This window comes from Camelus dromedarius, chromosome 5, assembly GCF_036321535.1.
Source record: "Camelus dromedarius isolate mCamDro1 chromosome 5, mCamDro1.pat, whole genome shotgun sequence".
NCBI classification, from domain to species: Eukaryota; Metazoa; Chordata; class Mammalia; order Artiodactyla; family Camelidae; genus Camelus; species Camelus dromedarius.
The window spans coordinates 38,907,395-38,934,409 of record NC_087440.1 but is presented as its reverse complement, the minus strand read 5'-3'; the positions used below and the strand labels follow the sequence as shown (position 1 = coordinate 38,934,409).

General features: G+C 37.7%; 1 protein-coding gene and 1 long non-coding RNA gene across 9 annotated transcripts in view; one reads left to right on the top strand and one right to left on the bottom strand.

The window, feature by feature from the left end:
* The window catches only part of NPAS3 (neuronal PAS domain protein 3), a 799,526-nt gene that overhangs the window by 655,484 nt on the left and 117,027 nt on the right, over window positions 1–27,015 (bottom strand). The window lies entirely within an intron of this gene.
* The window catches only part of LOC135321301 (uncharacterized), a 40,036-nt gene continuing 34,093 nt past the window's right edge, over window positions 21,073–27,015 (top strand). Inside the window, exon 1 of one of the 2 annotated variants that reach the window (XR_010380931.1) lies at window positions 21,073–21,327. This is a non-coding gene — a long non-coding RNA (uncharacterized LOC135321301). Of the gene's footprint in view, window positions 21,328–26,057; window positions 26,209–27,015 lie in introns of those variants that run through there. The other variant, XR_010380932.1, reaches the window with a different exon arrangement.

Below are 27,015 nucleotides of genomic sequence, written 5' to 3'. Positions count from 1 at the left end.
CATATTTTTATTTCATGTTTTCTCTAAATGTAAGATGCCTGCACTAAAATGCTCAGCAGATTTTAAAAATAAAAAGAGCCACAGAAGAAATGTGTGGTTTGTTTCTGACAAGTTCACTGCACATAAAATTTCTACAACTCACAACAGGGTGGTTGAAGAGAAGTCTCAAGTAAGATTAATCATGAATGCAATAACTTACGGACTTTTACCCACATGAACTGAAATGGAATCATTCTCAGAAGTAAAAGGAGCATGGAAGGAAAATAAGAACAGGACTTTTAAAAAAATCACTATGACACTTCTATAAATTTTTGGAATGATACTACAGCCACACCATAATGCTCCACTCTACTTGATGCTCAAGGACCTTGTTATAAGTGAAAGTGTTAGAACAAGGTCTTTCCGATATTTACAGAAATGAACTCACCGTACACTGAGATGCAATGGTCAACATTATAGTGAGTCTGCAATGTAGCTGGATACCTGTATCGATTTTTCACCCTGCTCTGTAGCTTTGCCTTTTCCCTTTTGTGCTCCCTGTTGCAGATTTTGTAAGGTTTTAGGGGTAAATCTGAGCTCTTCTTGTCAACAGCAAATTTAAAATTTTAGAGAGAGTTTGTTTTTTCTCCCTTTTCTCTAAGTGTTCCTCCTCCATCATTTCTGCCACATAGGAGCTACTTTCCAATACTGTTCCTGATGCAACTCTTCCCTCAGGGAGCTCAAAAGGCACAGCTTCTCTCAAAAGATATCTAAATCCAGCAGTCATCCTTATTCCTCTCCCTCCAAAACACAAGACTCCCTGGACAAAACCATCCTTCAGTTTTGCCCACGTGTGCTGGAGCTAACCTCGAGATTATGCTTCTCCAACTCCCTCCTTACTACCCAGTCACTCTCAACAGAGCCAAATCTCTGCTCTTCCATGACTGAGCAGACTGACCTCAAAATAAAACTTTAAAGTCTAAAGCTAAGGCAATTAAAATTTCACAGTGCAAATAAATCCTGCCAATTGCTCTCTGGCAATATCTTCAAGGATGCTATTTCTCTGCAACTGAGCATTACTATAAATGGTATTTAGGACCCTTTAGCCCCAAGGACACCAAAGTTTGTGAAAGCCTAAACACACAGGATAAGTTCAACTTTGCAATAACAGCACTTAGGCAAACCGGGCATCGACATAATGGACTGAACAGCACTGAGCTAACGGCTGACTGCAAGTTTGCGCAGGGCAACGGCAGAACCATCACGTCCATTGTTTCAGGTGAGATCTTGACACAACCAAGAAGAGGTCCAACAGAATAGGCTCAGAGACTGCAAAAGCTCCTGGGAAAGTAGGAGGGGCCGGACCTCTGCTGACCTTTGGCCAGCCAGTCCCCAGAGGGAAACAGCACTAGCGATATGAATGGGAAACAAGCTCATTTTTAGAAGCCAGCTGGGCAGCCTGAGAGTGAACGAGGTATGAATGGAAGAGTATTCCGTTTGTCACTGAATTCTGATTTACAGGACTGACTGCTGAATCGGGGCATATTGAAGTTACATCATGTCCCCAATATGTTACCCGACTTTTCATACAAAGAGCATGCTTCTCACCAGGTGTTGGTACTTATGATTTTCTTCCAGCTTAAATTCCTTGTAAGTGTATCACTACTACACTTCATAATTACCTGTAGGCTACTAAACCGAAGGGTGATAATATGCCATGCAAAACTAGCCATTTACACACACGTACAAAGTGAAGAAGTTAACAGTTACCTTGATAAATCAGATTCGGAGTTGGGGGGAGAACCAGAATAAATATCTATATAGTGGATTTAAGTTTTCTTTGATGTGAATCTGAGTCTGTCTTAAGAAAAACTGTCAAGTGCACGCACAGCCTCAGGAGCTGCCCACCTCGGCAGTCAATGCCTTCTTTCCCCTCTCTTCCCACGTCCATTCTCATCCCTAGCTGTGCCAGCAGGAGCTTCGTGACATGTTTGCTGTGTCCTGCCCACTCGGCCAGCCAGGGTCTCGTGGTGTTGCCTGAATTGTCTCCCTCCTAGATGGTACACCAACATAAATAGTAAGAGCAGCTAAAATGTATTGGGCACTTACGTGGTTATTCACTTAGTCTTCTATGCAGCCCTATAAATTAGTTCCTATTTTTATCTTCATCTTACAGATGCAGAGGCTAATGTTCCAAGGGCTAATAAGCAAGTTGTTCTCAGCCACATGACCAATAAGAGGGTCATGACTTGAATCGAAGTGTTTTAGTGAATATGAAACTTCACACCACCACAGTAGATGATTCTATTTGGTAACTGGTTTCTCCTAGTCCTCTCCTTCATTCTCTCTTCTAAAATCAATCCTTACTTATGCACTGTTTCATCCCTACCTAATTTTTGCTTATTGTCAAAATGCAAAGCAACCTCAAAAAGATATCCACAATAAAGTCCTAATAGCACATGACCCTATAGAGAATGGACAGCGGTCAAGACTGGAGGAAGGGAAAACAATCTGAGATGGGTTATGGCAGTGGGAATGGAGATCAGTGCAGATCTGACAACTATTTAGAAGAAAATACTACCAAGGTGTCGCACCTGATTGAATATGGGTGAGAGAATAGGGGTGGAGGGACCAAGAATGATGCCTCCGTTTATGGCTTATAAAACTGGGGAACTGGTGACACTACATAATGAAACAGAGAAGAGGGAAGAAGGAGCAGGTTTTAGCAGGAGCTATAGAATTTAGTTTTGGAGGGAAGGTCATAGTGATTGTTGGACATTCATGAACAACAAGATGTTGGATGAGTTTAACTGAAGCCTAAGAGAGAGAAATGGGACAGTGATACAAACAAGGTCATATTAAGCATAACATAAGCTACAGGAGCAAACAGTTCTGGCCCAGATCCCATAACGTAACTCTGGCTCTAATTTTAGGTATTTGTTCCACTAGGAGGTTCAACAGTCTCCACCAGCAACATGCTTTCTGTACCTGATCAGAGCATCATTCAGCTTCTTCCAACAAGGCAATTACTTTAGGGATATAATTTCTACCAGTACACATAGGTTTAAATGTACAATTTTTAAAACCTTTAAAAACATTTTAATTGATGAATATACTATCAATAAACCTCTGTGCAGCACTTCTCTATTCAGGTTTGATTATTTTAAGTTATTGCTGTTCGTATGTTGCCCTCTGAAACATTCTTTGTTTAAAATATACCTAAGTTCTCTCTACATCTAAGTTACATATATTTTTAGAGGTAAAAATTTATAGCATCTCTTTTTTAATAAAACTTGCTAACAGTCTCAGTAACAGGCTAGTTGTTTTGTTTTGTTTTGTTTTTTAAGAGGGCCTCTTATAAATTGAGAAGAGACTGAGGAGGAAAGGCTTAAATTGTATACATTTAAAAATGCTCAAGGATTAGATACTGGCATGCACATTTGTGTTCATGTGGGCATGTGCATGCCTGCATGCGTGTGGTGACAGCATGTATGGTGAAATTCATCTAGGGTCTAGATCTTTCAGAAAGAATTAGTCATGCTTCTGAATACTCCCTAACTAAGAACACTGCATTACAATTTATTACCTTACTGATGACCCTTCAAATGCAATAAAGAATCCAGTAAATCAGAATAATTGATAATTCAGGGTCATTTGAAGTTCAGCTTCACATTATATAATAATGTGAAAAAGTATATTGAGGTAAACATTTACCTTCATACAGAATGATGTATTTCAAGTACTTTGGAAGCACCCATTCATAATCAACAGCAGAAATACAATGTAACCGGAGACTGGAATTTGGGACTGGTATTTTAGTGTAATTATAAATAATTCCCACATTTACTAAAACTGAACCTAATTGCTTACACTGTAAAATTTAGATGGGGGATGATATGCATTAAAAATAATTTATGTTCCAGAAATTTTACTAATTCAGACTGACACAGCACCCAGGTAATTCATATCTGTTAGGTTTCTTAAATGAAATATTCAAATTAATAGCATTTTCTTTATTAATATCAAATGAGAAAATAGCTAATAGTTTATCAAAAGTTTTATTCTATCCCTTGTAATATAAATGTAGCTGTAATTGTCCAAGTAGGTTTTTCTATTACGAATAAAGCCATTATATATCCAGTACCTGAAAAAAATGCCTCCGTAGATCAATTATTTGCATAGTTCAGAATGCTTTTTCCCTGTGAGATAAAATTAACTCTTAAAATAGTCACAATTAAAATTTTTCAAAAAGTGTGGCTCAGCTAATCAATGGGTCAGAGAAAAGCCTCTCTACTATATCTTTGAATCTTAAATTCCAGGGAAAATGAAACTGGTGTTTTAAAGCTGAAGTGAATATTCAGCATGGGAAAACACACTTTCTCATTTTCAACCTCAAATCAGAATGTTTAAAAATCACCTAATCAGGAAAGATCTGGCTGGCAGTCGTTTGTGTATAATAATTGCTCCTCTCTTAACCAGAGAAAAGGGTCATTGAGAGCACTGCCACCCCAAACCATTTCACAAGCACAAAAAAGTGAATGTAATTTGTGGGGCCACATGTACTTGCCTCAAAATATTTAATATTTAAAAGTACTTAGTTGAATAAACCAAAACTTGTTCACTCTGTTCTAAAAAAGGCAACAAAATAAGGGAAATGGAGATTTTAGAAATCCCATCATTTCTTTAGTGGAGTATTTCCTCTTTCCTCCCTGACCCGAGCCTGGACTCCAGTGCAAACACAAGAATCTCCGACGATAAGCCAAGCAAAGGCACAGCCATTGCGAGCCTGCTGGCAATTTCCTCATTTATTAAAACAATGAAAAATGGTTCTTCTTGGATATTTAGGTAGGTACACACTTAAGTACATAATTTCAAAATATCAGTTGTTCTCGTTTTGCTTTTCCCCTACAATATGTGACTCCCAACTACCCCTGGACTGAACATCTTATGTAACTTCTCTTGCATCCTTGTACTACACTTTGTCCTCTTAAAGTATCTCTCTTGAGCTAATTATACACACTATTTAGTTCATTTAATTTTAAGTAATATTTTTTGGAGAAGAGAGCTTCTTTTGTACATTCAAGGTTCACAGGGTACATGGGATAGATTCACTAGTCATTGAGTCCCCTGAAATACATGCAGAATATTGCAAGTATGTAAAAAAACATGCAAAGGGTGGTAATATTAAGGTATCAACAACTTTCATCAGATTTTTAAGAGTCTATGTTCTCAAAGTTAGTACTAAATGAATTACGGTATTAAAGTGTTATGCAAATTACAATGCTTATTTATACTAGAGTGCCTGCCAAAGCTGAGTAGTGTCACAGTGAGGCCAAGCAGCACAGGTCCCCTTGCTCACTTGGCAGCAGCACATGCTGCAAGCTCAGGGTGAGCAAATTATCCAGGACCTCCCTCAGGGATCCCTCCATTGTCCGAGGTAGAACTTCAGGATCCGAGCTGAGCTGGACCTGACCTTGTCTACCAGAGCTTTTGTGTAACTGGGATAAAGTCCCCTAAGGCTCTTTCTTGGTAGATTTAGCTTCATGAGTGCAGGGTTTGGCTGCTGGAACATAAACTGACTCTCAGTTCCCAAAAGCCACCTTGGCTGGGCATCTTTGTGCAGCACACAAACTGCACAATTGGTTTTGGTCTCAGCATGTTTGAAGAATGAGACGAAACTTCAGTTAATGCCAATTTTCATGTCCTATCACTCTTGAGGGAAAGCAGAGACCACTGCAAACTTACACAGCTTCACTTATTTCTAAATCAGTCTCACTTGAGAGTCTTAACCTGCGTCTACCAACTTAGGTAAAATGTGAAGTCTATACTGATGAAACTGGTTTCATTTTCTTTCTTTTTATGTTAAGAATTAACTAGATTTAATTTAGTTGCACACATCTAATTTATGATAAAAGCAACACCACTGGTAGAGGGGGAAGATAATGCCAACTCAATAAATGGTGCTAGACTATTTAGATACCCTTATGGACCCTAACCTCATGCCATACACAAAAATTAATTCCAGAAAGATTGAGGATATAAAAGCGTTTTTTTTTGTTGTTTTTTTGTTTTGTTTACAAGAAAATACGTCAAAATCTTCATGATGCTGGAATAGGGAAAGACTTCTGAAATAGAATACTTCTAAGTAGGAAAAATATAAATTGCACTAAATTAAAGTGAAGAATGTCTGTTCATGTATGGACACAATAAAAAGAGTGAAAAGAACATATTCAGAGGGACAGGTGGCATCTACCCCTAGCAAAGAGATTGTATCTGAAATATATAAAGAACTCCTACAAATTAATTTAAGGCAGATAACCCAAAAGAAAAAAAAACCTGGGCAAAACACTTGAATAGGCACTTGACAGAAGCTGTTATAAATAGCCACTAAACATATGAAAATGTGATCAACTTCACTGGTCATCAGGAAATTACAAGTTAAAACCATGATATATACCACATATCCACCAGAATAGCTAAAAATATAAGACAGAAAACAAGAGTCAGCAAAGATACAGAGCTACTGGAATTCTCATACTGCTCATGGATATAGAACTTAGTATAATCACTTTGAAAAATTAAAATATCCACAAAAGATATGCATACACATACCCTATGAGCAAGTAGGCATCTAGATATACACCCAGCAGAATTGAGCACACGTGTTAACACACATACATGTACAAGAGCATCCATATCTACACAATTAGTAATAATTCAGATGCTCTGATACTGAAAGGAATAAACTATGGTACATTTTCAAAATGAAACACTATACAGCAATGAGAATGAACAAGCTACAGTGATGTATAAGCCTACTTTAAACTTGACAAACAATGTTGAGCAAAAGAAGTCAAACAAAGGAATACACACTATATGGTTCCATTCATATGAAGTTCAAGCACAGAAAAAACTTATCTATGGTGTTAGGGGACATAATTACTCTTGCAGTGGAAAGGAAAATGACTTGAAAGGGACATGAGCATGTCTTCCAGGTGCTTGTAATGTTTTATTTCTTGATTAAGGTGTTGGTTATACACAGGCATTACCTTTTTTATGTCACACTGGAAGAAAAGTAGTTAATGTAAGTTTTGGGACATTAAACAGGTGACGGCAGAGTTCCAGATGACCATCAAAGTGACATTTAAAAGATTCCTCAGCAGTGAATCAAGCAAAGGCTAAGACAAAGAGCTGAAGAGCTAAGCTTAGAGGAGCTGCTGGGGAGATTTCCATGGTCACGAACAGCCCTGTGGAAGGTGACTAAGCATTCTGCCTTCCGTGAGCACTTGCAGCAGTGGAGAGAATTCCTGATCTTATAAACTGCTTATTTTAAAGAACGCCAGACTATGGGTATGGGTTCACAATGAAAAAAAAAAAAAAAGTAAAATAATTTAATCACAGAAATTTAGATTATGTTTAGTTCAACTCTCCTATTTCCCATATGAGGAAACTGAGGCTCAGCGAGGCTTAGTCACATGCACAGGTTACAGCTTTGATTAATGCCAAGTTTTTTGAAACTGAATTGTCTTAGCTCAATTATGACTCAGGTGTTGTTACATCAGTCAAGCCTGAACACTGAAGAAGAGGGAAAATAAACTAAGAGTTAAATATAGTCATGACAACTAAGATTTAAGAATTGGCCAAGCAGTACTTTCGAGCCGGCCTAATCAATCCTCTGCGTAGTTTAGGCAGAGTTTAGCAATGGCAGAAAGAGGGCAGGTTGTCAAAGACAGGTCTAGAAGTTCTCAAAAGATGACACCAAGATTCCCATGGGAAATCTTTCCATCCTAATACAACATATTGGCATAAGGATGTAAGAAAGCTTCCTAAACCTAACCAGATTAGACTAGAAGAGGAAAGGGAGAGTTTCCCTGCCACTTGAAACTCAGAACCATGGCACTGCCTGTGGTATGCTACTGATTTAATATGAAGGTCCACACTTTATGTACACTAGATTCACAAAATTAAGCTGGAATCACCTTAACAGAAGAGAGAATGGCCATGCCTTAGTGTAAAGCTTTATTTGCTTTAAGACTCAGTATCACACCAGCCTCTTGACTTTCTGCTGTTATTCATCTGGACAAGATACCTTTTCACCAAGAATACCACGAAGCACAGGACTTAGTGCCAAAATGAAGCTCTTTCAGATCTCTGTTTTCTCTGCAGAGGATAGGAGAAAGGCGTTCATCTCACCAGGCAGCTTATTAGGATTAGCACTGAATAAGACACCAGGAATGTCAGGCCTATCAGTTACTAAACATGCATCATACAAACTTTGTCTTTGCGAGAACCTCTGCTCTGCATTTGTCATCCACCTGAATAATTAACAAGTACATGCTGCCTGCCAGCAGCTTAGGGAATTAATTTCCCCAGATTAAATGCAGATCACGTCCACAAAAAACTCAAGACCACACACACACACCACACTCCTACCTTTCAACCACTCAAAGGTAGGGAACACACTGCACAGCCTCCAACTGTAAAGGAATTCAAAACTCAACGATTGTCAAGTCAGACTAGTAATATTTTAAATGCCATTTTGATGGTCATCTGGAACTCTGCTGTCACTTGTTTAATGTTCCAACACTTACATTAACTACTTTTCTGCCAGCTTGAAATAAAATAGTTCTACAATTCTGTATGTCCACTATTTTTTAAAATCTGTGTGAGTAACGGCATATTCTCAGAACTACAGCCATTAAAAACTTTCAGAAAACCATCTATCACATGACAAAAAACCAAGATACATACGTCGTAACATGGTAACAAACAAAATTTAAAGCAAAAATCAGATTTAGAGAGTTCTGAATAGGTAATAGTGGTTGCAATGAATTTGTACATTCCCAGTTTCATTTGAAGCTGGTAATTATATCCGTTAATCTTCCTTCATCATGCAATTAAGCTAGATAAAATGTGCGGCCATTAATATAGCGGGAAGATAAGGGATTTTAAGTTGAAACTCTTCACTGTTGAAATATTGATTCACCATATATAAAACAGAAAAAAATGTGAAGATCATAATGTGAAGAGCTTGAAAATTGAATGCATTCTTTTAAATATATACTTTCTAGTAATTATGTATTGCCCATATAAATGATGGTATGAGGGTCGAGAACAGGGTTTAAACTTAGTTGTATCAAAAAATGAAAAAAACATGGATTTTTTTTCCCTCAAAAATGTGATTTTAATGGAGGCTGACTTGCTTTATAAGCTACAGGGTGTCCGTTAAACAGTACTGCTCATCCCCACGTTAGATCCTTTTTAAATTGGTAACCACACTTTAAACCACCCTAAATTGTGGAGATGCCCACAGCTGTTAAACAGGGGGTGAGGGACTTAGTAACTTCATACATCAATGAAACTCATCACATCAACTTTAAATACAAACACACTCCTTATTTTGGTCTGTGAGTACATTAGAGATTTAGTAAAATATACTCATTGCCAGGAAAACTGATCCATCTTGGTATGCTAAGTTTTCATTCAAGTGACACAGTTTAAACTTCCACAAATTTATTCAATGAGATTCTCTTACCTCTTTGCTTGAGGAGTGTATTTGGGGGCACAGTGGTTCAAAAATACCTGCATAAAATTATATCATTCCCCCAATCAATGTAAACATCAACAGTACTGTCCTGCTTTCCTCTAAACTTACCCTGGGAGAAGTTTTCCTGATGATTATTCATTATCAGAAATTTATCATTTCTACCTTAAAACAGTTAACCAAGTATGAATGAATTTTCAATTTATCATCTGGATGCATAAAAATCCATTTAGAATTTTGCACTGCAGTGAGGTGAAGTACTTATTACCTTCTAGAATTAATGTGATCATTTGCACAGAAGCCATTAGCTTTTTTTGTTCCCTAATTACTAATAGTTACATTATCAGAAAACAAGCATTCTTTATCAAATTAACACAATATACTAAGTGTGGCTTAATTTATTCTGGGAGAAATGTTGGGTTGAACTCCCTAAGATATATTAATATATGCTTTATATATTTAAAGCATTTCATATGTATCTTTATGTTAAGGGATTATATAGAATAACCATTTTATCTAGGTTCCCATGCCATGCTTAATGTTTTTGCCACTCTTATTGAAATGGAAATTGAAAATACTTGGCTTTATCCCTAAGGTGGACCTAGCCCTAACTGTAGTATGACTATTGTGAGACGACTCAGATTGAGGCCCTGGCCCCAACCCTTGGGCTCTACCTTCAGGTAATGCTAGGATCTTGTGCAATACATGGGAGATTTGCAAATTAAGAGAAGTGACAAATCTCCTCTGTAACTTCTTAGAATAACCCCAGATGAACATCTACACCCACTAGGTCATACTAATAGGAAACATTATATGGTAGAGGAGGAGGAGAGGCAGGAAGGTTATATTTCATTTAAAAGGGATGAAACAAAATGATAAGAAATCTTCCAAGGTCAAGTATTGGAATTCATTTTAGCCCAGAGTAAGGGATACTTGGTACAAAGTGGCAAAAGGATTTATAAATCTACATTTCAGATTTTAAGGGATTATGCTTGCCAACATTTATTTGCCTTTGTTCTTTATCTTACATTACTGATCTGTTCATTTCTGCTACTTCTTTCTTTACAACTGAAATCCTCACTCAGGAAAAGCCTGACTCAATAGCAAAGATCCTAAGTATACTGTTAACTTTTTTGAGACAATGGGTCCCCCTAGGAATTCCAAAACCCTGATCATAAGAACCCATCCCAGGATGAGAACAGTGGAGTAACATCAGTCATCAGGAACGAACAACCGTGCATGTACCGGTCCTAGCGAAGCTAATCACAGACCCTGTTACCCTAGCTGTGCTTGTGAGGTGCTCTAGCCCCAGCAAGCTCCAACAGTCTAGAAACCTCCACATGCTACAGATAACAGAAGCCTCTTCTTCGTAGCAGTGAGGCTAGCTGCTGTCATTCAGACACCCAGAGAAACAAGATGACTGCGTTGTAACTGGAGAAAATAGGCAGACAGAGCCCTCAACAAACCAATGTAGGAATTATAAATTTGACAGACAAAAGGAAGGTAGCTAGGCCAAAAACACAAAAGCTAGCAAAAAATCCATCAGACAGACAAACATGAATTCTAATGACTAATGAAAGCAAAGCAGGGAGGGAAACAAAGCTAGGTATGTAGACCACATGCAAAGGCAGAGGATCTCACATGCAACAGGACACCAGTTACAACAGAAAGCAAAGAAATGTTTCAAAGTTAGAAAATAAAAAGAAAACTAAATTGAACCAGTTGAGTGGAGTAAAAAGACAAGTAAGCCAAAAATAAAAAAAATTAGGTAATATGTTCATTATAAAACATTAGGATTTTTTCAAATCAATCTAGAAGAAATAACTTCCAATATTAGGAATCTCACAAGAAAGTAAATAAGACAGTAACAGGTGAAAAAATTAAGAAGGATCATTACAATTATTGTCTGATATTAAGAAATGAAAGAAGACAGTTTTAGAAGGATATACTGAACAACTGGGAAATAGCACCTAAATAATGAAACCCCACAGAAATAGTAAGTTATGGAGTCAGAAAAGGAAAAGGTTGCATAATGCAATGGAAAATTTACAACTGAAATTGAAAATACTTGGCTTTGTCCCTAGTATGTGCCTGATCTGACTGCAGTATGACCATTCTGAGAAAACTCAAATTGAGGCCGGGGACTTGCCTGTGGATCAGAAGTTCAAAATAGTATCCAAAGGCCTAGAAATCCAAAACATGTTTTGTTTTGTTTTTTTCACCCCCTGTAACACTACTATCCAAAAAACAAACCTTACACAAAATTTTTAAAACTTTTCAAGTTTTAAGTTAGAAGGATGTAAAGAAAATGACTACTAAATAAAAACACAGCACGTGTGTATTTTATCATATATATACACACAAAAATATTTCTTTGCAATTGCTTAATCAAGATGTTCTTTAATACACAAAGCCAATTAAATAAAGCCTCCAATGACCATTAAGTTGAAGAAAAATATATATTATTTTTTCAACAAATAATGACATGCCCAATCTTGTGTGAGGATCTACAGCCTTGGAGTGTCACAGAAGAGAAAGTGTAATAACCTCGTACTGGGAATGCAGGGAAAGCATGTTTATAAAATATGCCAAGAGACAATATGCTTTCTACTCCTGGGAGACTGTTGGTAAATCTTTTTTATGAGTGCATTATGAGGTGAATAATTAACACTTCCAACAGGAAGTTGACTACCATCATAATATTTAGTCCATGAATTGTTACAGCTGAGTTTTAACTCATATGAAACTAACTATAATACTTTCAATCGTAATAATACTTCAACATAAATCTAAAATAAAAGATAATGAATTCAGTTCAAAATGTCTGTTTACATACTAGTGTTGGTTGTTGTATCTTACTATATTAAAAAATGAAACAATATCAACATAAAATGTCTTTTCACAAGAAAAACTGCATACTTAATATTTTAATAGTTCAATTTCTGTGGCATAAATCTGCTGGGAAAAAGGGACTCAGTTTGCATTAGAGATCCACAAACCTTTTGGTTTAATCACACGACTAACCCACTGGGGCCACTATGGATGAAGCATTCCATAGGAAAGAAGAGTAGAGTCTCCCACGTAAACGGGAAAAATCAAGCGTTCCAGTGAGTTTCATAAGAATGACCAATGAATCCTTACCTTTCAGAGGAGACTGGCATACCACTGGGGCTGAGGAGGCTTCACAGCTTAATTAGCTGATTGTGAATTACCCCTTTCCATCCTCCTCGTAACCTCTTCTAGGGCAATACATTCCAGATAATTCATGTCCAACCTATCAGCTCAAGTGGACTATATACAAACAAGGAAATAATTTTAGTAACTGGAAGCACTCCTATCTATTGAGGATTTGTCCTGGTTTCAAATAATGTTTTCTCACCCTCCTTCCTCATTATGAGAAGAACTAGAATATAAGAATTGTCCTGGAATAGACAAATCTCGTAGGACTTGGTACCAAAGAAGCAGGTAAAGGATAAGGCAGCACAAGTTAAGTTTCACATACGTATGCTTTGCACTTTTCATCTGCTAAGAAAGTTGCAGAAGAACGAAGTCCAAAACCACAAGCCCCTTCTGGATGAAGGCAACCTTTAGTTTCACTACTACTGAAACATCCTATTGAGTGTCAAGTATTTCTCATCTCTTATGTCAAAGGCATCACTATCAAGACAACTGTTTTGCTTTTTTGTCATGGTGCTGATAGGGATTTTCCCAAAGAACCAACATACGCTCCCCAGTACTGTTCACTAGATGCTACCTCATCTTAGGGCAGCAGTTTCCACTGGTACTTTATACCCTTCTTCACTTTCATCATCAAATTCATGGCCACAAGCCTGGCTATTCCCTCTGTACACTCAAAGTAACCTCAAGGGCCTCCCCTCGTTCCTGCCCATTTCCCTTCTTGCATATTCTAAGGCTCACACACAAGTTCTCAAGACTTCCTTGCCAAGAGACTCAGAGTAGGGAGTGTCAAGGAATGTTCTATTACTACTTTCTTATAGGTCCTTCCACCTCTAACACTATTTTGAGAGGAAAACCCTTTCAGGATTCCAAACCACTAACTTCCTAACTCAGAATATATAACCCACTCCTAAAACTAAGGTCTTCTTGTATTAAATTTAATTAACTACTATTGAATTGTTGGCAGAAAATTGCACACCTACTCCAAAGTCTTCCTGTGGACTGACCTCAGGGAAATTCTGATTAAATTAGGAAATTTCCATAACTGGTCCCCCAATCTGTACTTAATACAGATCCAAGCATAGTTAGAGACAATTCTGAGATGATTTCAGCTATGTACATTATGAATTCTTTTCACTAAAGATTATTACTGATAGTATTTAATCAAAACAGATGGTAGAATTGAGAGCATTAGAACTAGTTAAGGTCAATTTAACACAGGTACTATAATCTAAGGTCTGGAAATAGAACTTTTTTGGGTTTGTTTTTGGTGATATGACTACATCACTTCAAGGGAATCACAGTATTAATCCCAGTTCTTAAGACTTAATGATCTTCTAGGGGAGTATGGATTTCCTGCTCAAGCGCTGCAGGTAGTGAGATGAGGTAGAGAGTAATTAACATCTTTACTGAGAAGCCCTGGGGTCTCTCTAGTGTCTCTTCACACTGGGGAGCCCGGTGGGATTCTGTGCTAAGGAACATGTTGTCTGTAGAGCAAAACTGGAGATCTTTCAAATCTTTGAGAGGCTCCTAAATTCCAGACACGGTTATTCTCTCTCAATGAAAGGACAACTAGTGCACTAAGTTTTTGAAGGAAAATACAGAATGGAGCGTTTCAAACTGCCATCTGCACCCGCTTCTTTCTGCACTATTTCCTCTGGACATAAAAGAGAAAGAGCCATGACTCCTTCCTTTCTAAGTGGAAATAAACTTTAGGCATGTCAAGACTAACAGGGAGAGAGAGAATCAGCAACTGGAGATTCCATTGTCCCCACATCTCGAGACTACCACTCTCTTATCTGGGTTGTGACTTTCTCATTTGCCAGTATAATTACTACTTTTAGTAAGGTCCATTTGGATCTTGAGTGAATGGGACACAGACCTCTAATAGCCACATTTTATTACCTCTACCCTTACGATTGTATAAAGAATTCATCTTTTTCTCTGCTATAGGTAACTGAAGGCAAAGTTACTTTGAATAGTAACAGCTACAGTTTACAGAGTATTAAATGTCATATATCGTGATAAATGTTTAAACATTTAGCATACAACAGGGCATTCAAACTTCACATCTGTAAGGTAGGCATTATTATTTGGATTATACCAACAAGAAAGTAGACTGAGAAAGACTTGGCAACAGCGCCAAGTCAGAAAGGCAAGAGGGGCAGAGGCAAGATTTTAAATTTGGGTCAGGCCCAGAGCTGGTATTTCTAACCACTGCGTTACACTGCCTATTCTAAGAAGTCATTTCTTAAGTAAGTGACTGCTTGTTTCAGGTCTAGTGCTAAGTTCTAGAATTTTGTTAAGTACAACTCATTCTCGTGTTTTAAATTTCACAACCCAAAATTTACAAGAGAAACATCAAATCAACAGAATGAAACACAAGTGGTGGAATATACTATAAGGAAACAAGAGTACAAAAAGTAAAATGGACAGGGTCTGGAAAATTCTTTTAAACTGAATTTTCAAAAAGTCTTCAGAAAACTTAATTTTCAAAAATAAAGTCTCAACATCCTTCCAAAGTCACATTTTTTTTAAACCAACTCCAGTCTTCTGTGCTTTTCCTTTGCTATGCTCCCCTTCATTTAACTAGGCAATCCATGTCTCCATGGCATATAGATGAGGATTTTCCCATCAATAGGATTATTTCAAGGAACACAGTAAGAGCCAAGCTTTTTTAAAATTTCAGTCAAGTTTATGTCCCAGTTCTCACAGGGCCCACCCTGATTCTCGTGAGCCATCCACAACCCAGTCAGTCAACACTATTCACTGAGTACCAGCTGTATTTATAACACAATTCTGCTTTCCATGGATGCTTTAACAGTGCTTATTTCTCACTGGCTTGACTACTCATTGGGGACAATTGATCTTTTAATAAATTTTTAAAGAGAAATCATTGCAAGTTCGGCCTTCCTGGAAAAAGTCCTATAAATCAGCCTAAGGTAACAATCTAAGCATGCCCCCCAGAGCATTCCATTTTGCTAGCACCAAAATAACCCAGAGTACATGAGTGTGCCCCAAAGACTGCCCTACAAAGTGGTTCAATACAAATTGATTCATGGACACCCAGAGCTGTGAAGAGATGGTTCTCCTTGGCCACGAGACTAGATAAGTGCTGTCAGTCATGGTGAATTAATGGCGGAGAGTGAGGCGGGTCGCATCAGACATTCAGTTAACTCTGGACAGCAGCAATTCTCAATCCAGTTTAAACTACAGCTGCAAAAGGGTTAAACCAGAGCATCTGAAGGTTGGGGGAAATCATCTTCAGCAGGTAGAAGCTATGCAAATAGGCTACAGGCTGGGGGAAAAGACCTAGTGACAGTTCCTCCTCACTTGGTGAAGTAGGAGAGGTCTCTACACAGAACAACCTCTCTGCAGCATGTGGGAACCAGTCCACAGTGCAAGGTGGCACGTTTAATTAGAGCTGGAACAGGCCTCCTGTTTGGCAGCTGATGGGCTCACATACACTTTCATGCTGGAGAATAAACTGAAAAAATGCTGTCTTCTTTTTCTCTCTCAAACTGGATAGATATTTCAATTCTATAGTTCACTGCATTGTATACTTAAGTGTTTTTATTTTTAAAGTTCTAAAATGAAATATTTGTAAATGATGTGACTGACAAGGGCTTAATTTCCAGAATATACAAATAGCTCCTACAACTCAGTAACAAAAATACAAACAACCCAATCCAAAAATAGGCAGCATTTCTCCAATGAAGACATACAAACAGCCAACAGGCATATGAAAAAATGCTCAGTATCACTAATTATTAGAGAAATGCAAGTCAAAACTACAATGAGGTATCAACTCACACCAGTCAGATTGGCCATCATTCAAAAGTCCATGAATGATAAACACTGGAGAGGCTGTGGAGAAAAGGGAACCCTCCTATACTGTTGGTGGGAATGTGGTTTGGTACAGCCATTATGGAAAACAGTGTGGAGATTCCTTATGAACTAAAAATAGACTTACTATATGATCCAGAAATCCCACTCCTGGGCATATATCCAGAGGGAACTATTATCCAAAAAGATACATGCACCCCAATGTTCATAGAAAAACTATATACAATAGCCAAAACATGGAAGCAATCTAAATGTCCATCAATAGATGACTGGATAAAGACGTGGTATATTTATACAATGGAATACTACTCAGCCATAATAAAGAATAAAAATAATGCCATTTGCAGCAACATGGATGGACCTGGAGATCGTCACTCTATGTGAAGCCAGAAAGAGAAAGAAAAATACCATAGGATATCACTTATATGTCAAATCTAAAGACACAAATGTACTTATTTAGAAAACAGAAACAGACTCAGACATAGAAAAGAAACTTACAGTTACTGGGGGGAAGGGAGGTGAGTGGAGGGATAAATTGGGAGTTGGGGATTTACAGATACTAACTACTATATATAAACAACAAGGTCCTACTGTACAGCACAGGGAACTATATTCAATATAGAAGCTTCATTTAACCTAGTGCTTACCAAACCAGCACCTATTTTTCAAGTAACACCCTTTAACACCTATGAAGAACACTTTGAGAAATTGAATTCAGAGAGTCAAAGCAGGTAAAAAAGAAAGGGTAACACTTCCTTTGTTAATCAGTTCTTAACAAAGAACCAGGGTAAAGTGTAACCAGAGAAGGTAAGCTTTCAAGGGAGGCAACAGCCTCCTGGGGGCTCCCTCCCCACCATTTCTTCTTTCTGATCCTCTGAGGCACTCACTCCTCAGGCAACAACCCCGCATGGCTTCCTCCCGCGCACGTTAGAATGGCACCAGGCTTTGCCCAATTTTGCCTCAAAGTGCTGGTTCACGACACTCTCCCATCTCGCATGTTCACCCCACTCTCCAAAGCCCGGGGTGGACGCAGGCTCATCTTCTCCTGTGAAGACTTTCCCCAGCTTTCACCACTTTCACCCTTCTCTCAGCGTCACCGTTCTGATCGGGGGCAAAGCTCACTGTAACCCTTAATTACATGTCATTCCCCTATCTGCTACTACTTGTCAACTAGATGTGATTACCAATGTGTCTGTCTTTTATTCATCAAAGAAATCATCAGATTGAATTACATGCCCAGTTAAATGACAGTGATCCCACACCTTGTCCCCCCAGCAACACTATATATAACTTTCTGGTGAATGAGAAACATGTTTTTTGAATTTTTATAAAGCTTACTGCCCAACAGTGCTGTACACATAGGAAGAATTCAGTGCAAGAAAAAGCACAATTACCAGGATTCAGAGTAGTTAGCCTTGAAAACATATGTATACATGAGGTATACGTGAGAGTTCTGCTTTGGACGGAGAAAAACATAGTAAACAAAGGAAAGCATATTTTGTATAAATAACTCTCTCTCCCTTCAGTGAAGACCAGTACTGCCAATAACCCCACAATGGGTATGGAAGAAAGCAGTCTAAACCATCTCCAAGTACCGTGTCTGAACGTACATGAACAATGACTAGCACAGCAAATGGGGTTTGAGAGTCACAGGAGAGGAGATATTAAAACAGCAGTTACACATTTACATTTGGGAATGCAAATTCCGGGGGTCTCATGCAATCTGTTAGAAACATGAGTTGAAGCAATTCCCAGTTATTTTCTGATGTGAAATTTGATTCTGTAAAATAAATCCTTACTCTAAATAAATTTCCCCAAGTTTTACTGGTTTAAGAAACATAAATGTGACACTGCACATTTGCATCATCAAGAAATTCTTTCTCCCTATTTCTAAGTAACTTCTACCAGGAAGGAAGCAGTGCTGGGAAATAAGTTTGCTCTCCAGGAATTTCTTGTACACTACCTTAAATAGAAATAGACTTATTACATCAATTAGGTTCCTCTAAGGCTATTTGATTCAAAGAGAAAAATTCTGGTTAAGACTAAGCATTTTGCTATGTCTTTCTTAATCCGTATCTGATTTCTATTGTTTTTGGAAATCTGCAGGCCACAGGCTTTATTTTTTGGTAGAACACACTAGTGTGCAGTTTACCAAATGATTCTCGATTGATTACTACAATGGTTACCACAGATTGCATTGCAGGAACCTCTCCAGAGGAGGAATTCCCTCAATATTTTGGGAACCAATTCAAATGAGGTCTCCAGACTCAGAACAAAACAGGAGAAATGGTGCTTCTTACATTTCCAAGCCCAGAGCCAAATCAGAACTATGTCCATATTACTAAGGAAAAAGTGCCCAGTTAACCCTATCCTTGGGATTGTGAAGCTAATGTACATCTAATATTTCCCTGATCAGTCACAGTTCCATCATCCAAGTAACAGAACCACCAGTATTTCCAATGAGAATTCTGACAGTGAAAATCAGTGATACATTTCATATTAACTGATGCCTAAAGGGGCAAAAATCTTACTGCAATGTTTTGAGCAAAGCAACACTAACTCACTTTAAAACACTATTTAAGGTACTAGAAACTGTAATTAAGTCAGGTCTTGAAGGTGCTAAGCAGAAAAGTGTTAATTAGTAAATTAGTAAAAATACCATTTTCAGAGTGGAAAGCTTTTCTCTTACAGTTTTAAACGTTTACAAAAAACAACTTCTTCGTAAGGTGCAACTTGGAATATTTATGGAAGCTTGATTTATGCTGTCTTTAAAAATCACTGCATCTTTCATAGAATGAGCTCAATGCTCTGTAGAATACATTTTCTCCCCAAAGTAGAACAATATAAAATAGAAAGTAAGGCAAGAGAAAGAGAATTTTAACACAGGGCACAGGAAAGGGCATCTCCGGAAGACAGTGGGCATCAGCTAAACGGTCAGCTGACCAGGACTCATATTTCCAAATGGTGACACAAGTGTATACACAAAGCTTGCTCCAGCATCTCCTTCATTCAACTGTCACTTTCCCAGCAAGTTTTTTTTCTGGCCACCGCATGTAATGCTGCAAACCCCACTCCCATCTCTGGGACTCCTTAGCTCACTTTCCTGCTCATATCATCTCTACAGCCCTTCTCCCCCTCACATGTATTCTTCTAACCAATCCATTTGCTTCTTGTCCGCTATCCCCACATGAATGTACATACCACAAGGGCTCACACTTTTGCCCCTTGTATCCCCAGTGCCTGGCACCTAAGAGATGCTCAATAAACAGTTATTACACGAATGAATAGAAATGGGCCTCCTTACCCCAAACATCCAAAGTCCTGGACCTCTTTCTGTGTGTGCAGTGAATTTAGAAACACTTGTAGAATAAAAATATCACACACCAAAAATAGTTCTTATAAAGTTATAGACACTTGAAAAATAATATCTGTCATATATATTCAGTTGAAAATACTTTTCTGTAAGTAACACATTGCTTTGGATTCATCAGATAAAGATGAAAGTCAAGAATTTTGCCAACAGTGCTTCTTGCTAACATTACTGTTATGCCTTTCAGCTCAGTATATTGTATACGAAGGCTATCTTGTTAAAACAACTGTTGAAGGCAAGTCGCGTCATATCAGCCACACTCTGTACCCGACGGGAACTCAAATGTTCCAAACTCAGTGTTAATGTAACCCTGCTGCTCTGCTGAGCTAAGGCAAAAATCAGTTTTTCACTGCCATTTAAGGCTTCACAAAAGTACCGCATTATCTATATGTCTTCCAGAAATGAAGGAAAGCTGAGGTGAGGATTATGTTGAATCAATTTAGAAAGGTAAACATTGTTAACAAATACCATAAAATAACCCAGTAGATGATTCCAATCTCCATTTATCAACTAACACAAGGTCTACATTCTTCTTGATACAACTGGTAACAAGGTGTCCATGGGGAAACAAAACCCCCACCCGAGGGCTCTCTGGCTCTGCAGCACGAGGTCTCCACTTCCTAAGGCAGGATTCTCGTGCAAGGCCCTGTGCAACTCTACAGTTCTCCTTTACTTTTCTCTTGGGATGTGAGGTCTTATTTTTGTTTATCAACCTCTATTCATTACAAATTGATGACAGAAGATAAAGACCCTTTTTTTTTGGTTTTTGAGGAGCACTGAGGGAGAGGTAGCAATAGAAAGAGAAGATCAGGGTTTTTTCTCTAAATGCTATTTCAAATCTACCGAGAAATAATTATAGAAAATATTTTAAAAATTGCCTATCATAGTACCAAAAACTGCATGCTTGTTTCACTGGCTGAGGATATTAAAGACCAATTCTGACTATTATAGAAACAAATACACAGAGTTGTGAGAGATCTGAAAGCTGATTTTTTTAAGTAACTCAATCTGATTCCACCAGTTATTAAAATACAAAGTTAAATCTTAATGTTAGAAGTTAAGCACAGTACAGATTCATATGGACTCTAAACACAGCTTACTAAAGGATTAATAAGTTATAAAGTTATTTATTAACATTCAATAAATCATTGCCTCCCTAAACAAATATTTTAGATAAGTTAAATTAACTTATGGGTGAATTTCTCCATTTTTGCCAGCTCAGTGGCAGATTTTTAGCATGAAGGATGAAGTCTTCCAAGTATTTCTGTGATTAATAGAAGCTGCTATGCAATGTGTTCCAGCACCCCGCAAAGACTGGCAGATGGACCAAAGAGACCAGAGACCGTGGCAAGCTGGACTGAGGGAACCCAGCATTAGTTGTACTATGGTGATAGCAGCTTTGTGAACAAAGGTAAGAGAGAAAACACAGCAACTGCGGGACATCTCTTAGAAAGGAAGGTCATAAAGGATTTTAATGATACAATTAATTTCTAGGAAATTAAAAAGAAAATGATCTCCAAACAGAAGAATAAAAGTATTTGTTAAGTGATGCGAATAAGCTGCTTAACATATTGCTAATAATAGAGTCAGGATTCCTTTCAGGACACTCACAGTCCTGTTCTTTAAACTTGTTGAAGATACAGAAGTACCTTATCAAGAACCTGGTAACCCAGATAGTCTTTAGAAATCAAACATAATTTGTTGCATTAAGTGCATGAAACCTTAAAAGAGTCAAGTCAGAATTCCTACAAAAATGAGTGTACAAAAACTGTCAAGATTCCTACAAAAACTGGGTTAGTGCTAGGATCCTTGTACTCCAAAAATTAACGTACCCTTATTTTAAAAGCTGAAAACATTTGCTTACACGATAGTTAAGAAGGGCCTATATATTGAGTAAAAAATAAAATACGACACTTCCAAGTCTAAGGAAATTATGATTAAAATGGGATTTTCCTTCACTATTATTTCTCTAGATGGAGGTAGGAATCAATCTGATAAGGGTGCGAATCTTGAAGTTCATAATCAACAAATGAGAAAAGTGTTATGGAAAACCTCCCTTCAACATGGTGTCTGTCAAGAACTGACTACTAATCACAAGGCTGGTTCTGTCATTAGCAAACACATCTACATCGTTGTTCTCACGCAGAGATCTGTCTTTAAGAAACGGTATGCCATCCCTGCCTAATCACCTGCAACATGTACGTATTATGTTTGATTGGGACCTTGATTCACTGGCAACATTTACTAACAAACAGAGCTGAAGGTCAGTATTTGCTGATCACTAGTTTATGCTAGCCATCCCTATCCTATAATGTCACCTTGTGTTTGTTTCTTAGATAGTTAAGATATGGCTTAAATGGTGGCCATTTCTTACAATATTTATTTCATCTCTGGAACCATTTTGGGCTGCCTATTTATGCCCTAAAATGTCTGCTATCTGATGAGTTCTTGGTGCTCTATAGATACACGTAATTTTTTAAGTATCTCCTAAGCAAGTCCTACTGAAGAATGTAGGTAATCAGGTAAACCACATCCAGCATACTGGACCTAGAATAGAGATTCTCAAACTTCTTGGTCTACAAATCACTTTCATGAGTCAGGAAATCACATGATCCATCTATCCAACCTCATGTTCACACAGTAGCCCTCAAATACATCTTGAATTAGTCAATGCTTGCACAAATACAAATTTACATAGTTTTCTCACTTCTTGATCATCATAACAGCCTGTCAGGTGGCCTGTTTCCCATCCACTTCTTTCAAACACAGAGGCTAGAAAAATCCTACACTCCACTATTCCTCAGCTCAAATCCTTCAGTTTATTGAAACCACATAAAATGTCAAGTCCAAATTCCTCTCTTCTCCTTCAAGGTCCTGTAAAGCCTTCCCCTTATTTCTAGTAAACTTGGAACAGAAACTCTTATTTCCATCTTCTGTCGTATACAAACATGGCTTGTTCATTCTCATTCAACAAGGGTCATCTTAAGTTTCACCCTCCCCCAAAAGAGTTTCCCAGTTCCCCATACCATAGATGATCTTGTTCTCCTGGACTTGCAGAGAACTGAGCCAACTGTACTGTTCTTACGGCACTTAACAGTCTCCGTCTTCCAAGAAAAGCACTAGTCCTACTCCATCTCCTTACCCTGATTTAATTTCCTTTATACTACAGAGCACTACCTTTTCAAAATCATGTATCTATGCACTGTATAACCTCCACAACTGAGTATAAACCCCACGCTGCAGGAACTCTGGATGCCCTGTTTATCACTGAATACCTAGGGCCTAGGACAATGCCTGGCACTTAGTACGTGTTCAGTAAATATTTATTGAATCAATAAATTATTATATGTCTTAGGTCTATTGATGGCCTGAAATTTCCTTGAGGTTGAGGAATATCTACATTTTCTCACAAAGAGACGAAAGTATTTCCTTGACAAATGAATATTTGTTCCTGAATGGAGCCAAACAACTTTCCAAGTGACCATATCCTCCCCTAACGTATTCCATTTTCCCCAAAACGTTACCAAATTGTCTAGTAACTAAGATGGAATATTAAAAGCCAGAAATAATGTCACCATCATTTAAAATATCCTTGTCTAGTGCATTCTATTTTCTGTTGGGGTGTAACATAAAAGTCTTTTTAAGTTGCAGAAATTACTAGGAAAATTTAAAATTAAAATACATGTTTTTATTATATTTTTTATAGTTTTTTTATAACTAAAATACGAATTACAACATGGATCACAAGTAAGTCTACACAAAAGAATACTGTGTCCCAAGGTTCCTACCCTATAAAAGCAGACTGGATGTTGAACCCACTACCTACCATTTCAAGAAAACCAAAGGCCTCAAAGCACTGGCTCTGTACATACCGTGGGCACGTTTCTAGGCGGCAGCCCGGCCAGTTCCACCCTGACCCACGGGATCCCCTACTGTCCCAGCTCTCAACAAGGATCGAGGTCAGATTATGTTCTAGCTTTGTGGTGCAGGTTACCTAACACATGTTCACTTGGAATCTGATCCAAATGAGATCCTGAGTCCCCTGGGAAAGAAGACAAGTGCAGTAACCCATACTGCTCTTTAGACACTCAGCATTTTTCTACTGTAAGGAAATTTCATATGTTATATTAGGTTTGCAATTTATTATGCATTTTGCATGCACATTATGGGTTTGTCTAAATTTCCTAATACGGTGATTTCTAACATTACTTTGAATAATAACTATCTAATCGAGAATACTTCCTAAATGAAATTTTAAATCCTTTTTTTTTTTGGAGGGGAGGGTTCCCATCAATTAGTCCAGAACATTGCAATTAAAGAGAGGATACTAATATTTTCCCCCTATTTAAAAGGAAAATTAAATCACACCTTTTAAAAGATACCAATATATAGGATCTCTTCCTCAGAAATGTGATGGAAGCATGTGGTTTACAGTTCTAGTGAGCACACAGCAACTTCACAGTGTACTTCTTATTCAAATTTTCAGAATAAATTTTTAACAAATTTCTGGCTGTTATTATATTGACTAGGCTGCATGGGATTAACAAGTGACACAAAATTAAGACTCCAACACTCTTCATATAAATTTTGTCACTTTTGTGGTTCATAAATGCATAACATCAAGTAACAATGGCATTAATCCATGTAATTAAGGAAATTTAAAATTAATTATACATTTAAAACATCATAAAAGGTGTATCCTTTAACTATTGCTCTAGAATGAGGATAAGGAGACAGATTTGCATTACTGTTATTAGCTGTTTTAGTAATTTTAATTATTGCACTTAGCTTTCTGAACATTTCTGTATCTCAACATGATTAAAAGACAACTAAAAAATTTGAACTTTATGAAAACTTTTGGAATTGCCTATTTAGCTACTGAATTGGGTTTCTCCTAAAGACTCATGAACAACCTAAATCACAGTTTACCTGCATCTTTTTATGATCATATTCAGTGTTGACCCAGAAATGTTTGAGAGCAGAAAGCTGTCCTTTTCTGTTCAGTCTCATCTGTCTTTTTTTTTTTTTTCAAGTTCTGTGCATATTCTTTGATGGAAGCTCAAAAATGATGATGACAATGGTGTTGTTCCAAACAATGATACACCACTAATTTCCCATGAGGTTCAATGGTTGGATCAGAATCATTTAATAAACAGCAAATAGATCACGCAACAACCTTCTGGGTAGATGTCTCATGGGGGCAATACGTACCCATTAGGTGATAGGGACTAAACATAGGAAAGAGGATAGATGCTGAAATTACTTCTTTTCAGCATACACTGGACCAAAAATTCACTTTCAGTATGCTGCAACTGTCTAAATGCCATATTAGAAAAAGACTGCTGAATCTAGATAAAAAATTAAGCACTCATATTGTTATATACTTCAAAAAGTTATTATAAGTATGCTTTAATGTATTTATATCAGCATAGCACAAAGTCTCTCTTGGACATTTTTTGTACTTCATCATCTTAAGTGTCTTTGCATTCCCACTGTGCTTAACAGTCACCATTTAACTCATTGGATAGTTGTAACTAGTCCAGCACTGCATGAATACAGGACCAGGTATAGAACAAAGAATGCAACTTCAGCTTCCCAACCAGCAGGCTGATGCTTTGACCCCCACGCCATGTGCTCTGATCATGAGTGATGGAGTTGTTCCGACTGCAAGCTACTTTCAAATAATGATCCACGAAGTTAATCAAAAGAGCTTCCCTGTTCAATATTTACCTGTTACTCATTGACAGCCACTGTCTGCATTGCCATCTAGAATGTATAGAATGGGATCAGGAATCCTGAGCTCAAACAGAACCTGAGTGCCTCGCTGAAGTACCAGGCACAATGAAAGCCGAACTAAGCTGCTCTTCAAACCGCCCCTGACAGTACAGATGTCTGCGTGAGTTCCATAGCAGCAACGCATTGCTCCTTCCTGGATTTGGAGGCCAAATTAGTTGCTGATAAATGGAATGAGAGAAAGAACAATCATAAGGAAAAAAAAGATATTAGGTATCAAAATATAAACATGGAGGGGAAAATAGTAATTTCCTGTTCTAGGGCAAAAAAATAGTATTTCCTTCTTGATGTGATCTCCTTGCTTTTATGTACTAGGAAAGTCATATCTATCCTGAAAATTATTTTTCTCATTTTAATACACATTCAACATTTTAAGCTAAAAAAATAATAAAACATTGATTTTTTTTGTGTTAGGTATTTATATGCTGTTTGTCAGTCTGTCAATCAAATGTACCAAGAATACTGACCAGACTCCATGCCCTTCCCTGAAGAGAGACAGGTAATCAGACTGATTATAATACAATTCTCCCCTTCTATTTTTTAACCATCAGCTAGAAAGCAAGGCTTAATATGAGACCTTATTATTCTTATTATCCCTGCAGCTTGGCAGGTTTGAACATGGCTGTTTACAGGAGGAAGTCACTTCGAATGTTAATCCCCTTTAACTTTTCCTGAACCCTTTCTTTGGAATGGTGAACATTATTTGAGCACTTAGTATGTGCCAGACACTGTTCTAAGTACTTTGCATGTATTAGCACATCTATTCCCCATGATAAACCCTATGAGAGAGATTACTGTCTTCATTACTCAGATAAGAAAAATGGGGGACAGAGAGCTGATGTAACTTCTTAAAGATCACTCAGCAAAAGTACTAGAACTAGGGTTTGGATACATCAGTCTCCATTGCAAGCCTGTGCATTTATCCACTACACTGAAGTTGCCTCTAACTGCATTTAGCACTACTGAGGGGTAAGACAATCACTGGCCTTAAGCACCTTAAGGCGGCTTGTGGAGTGAATGAATTCATATCTAAGAAATTTGCAAACTTACTAAGATATTACCCATACACACACAGGATCTTGTGAATTTATGTCATGCCTCACCACTCAGTTTGAGTTCCTAGAAGGTATATATGACTGGGTGCCACCACACACGTGATTCAGAGCACATGACGCGTGAGGATTCCATCTTGGACTCAATATTGACTTCCCTGCCTTCTCTACAACTTCCCTATATCCACCCCATCAGGAAATCCTCTTGATTCTTCTTTCAGAATAGGTCAGAATCCTCATTCTTCTCACCATGT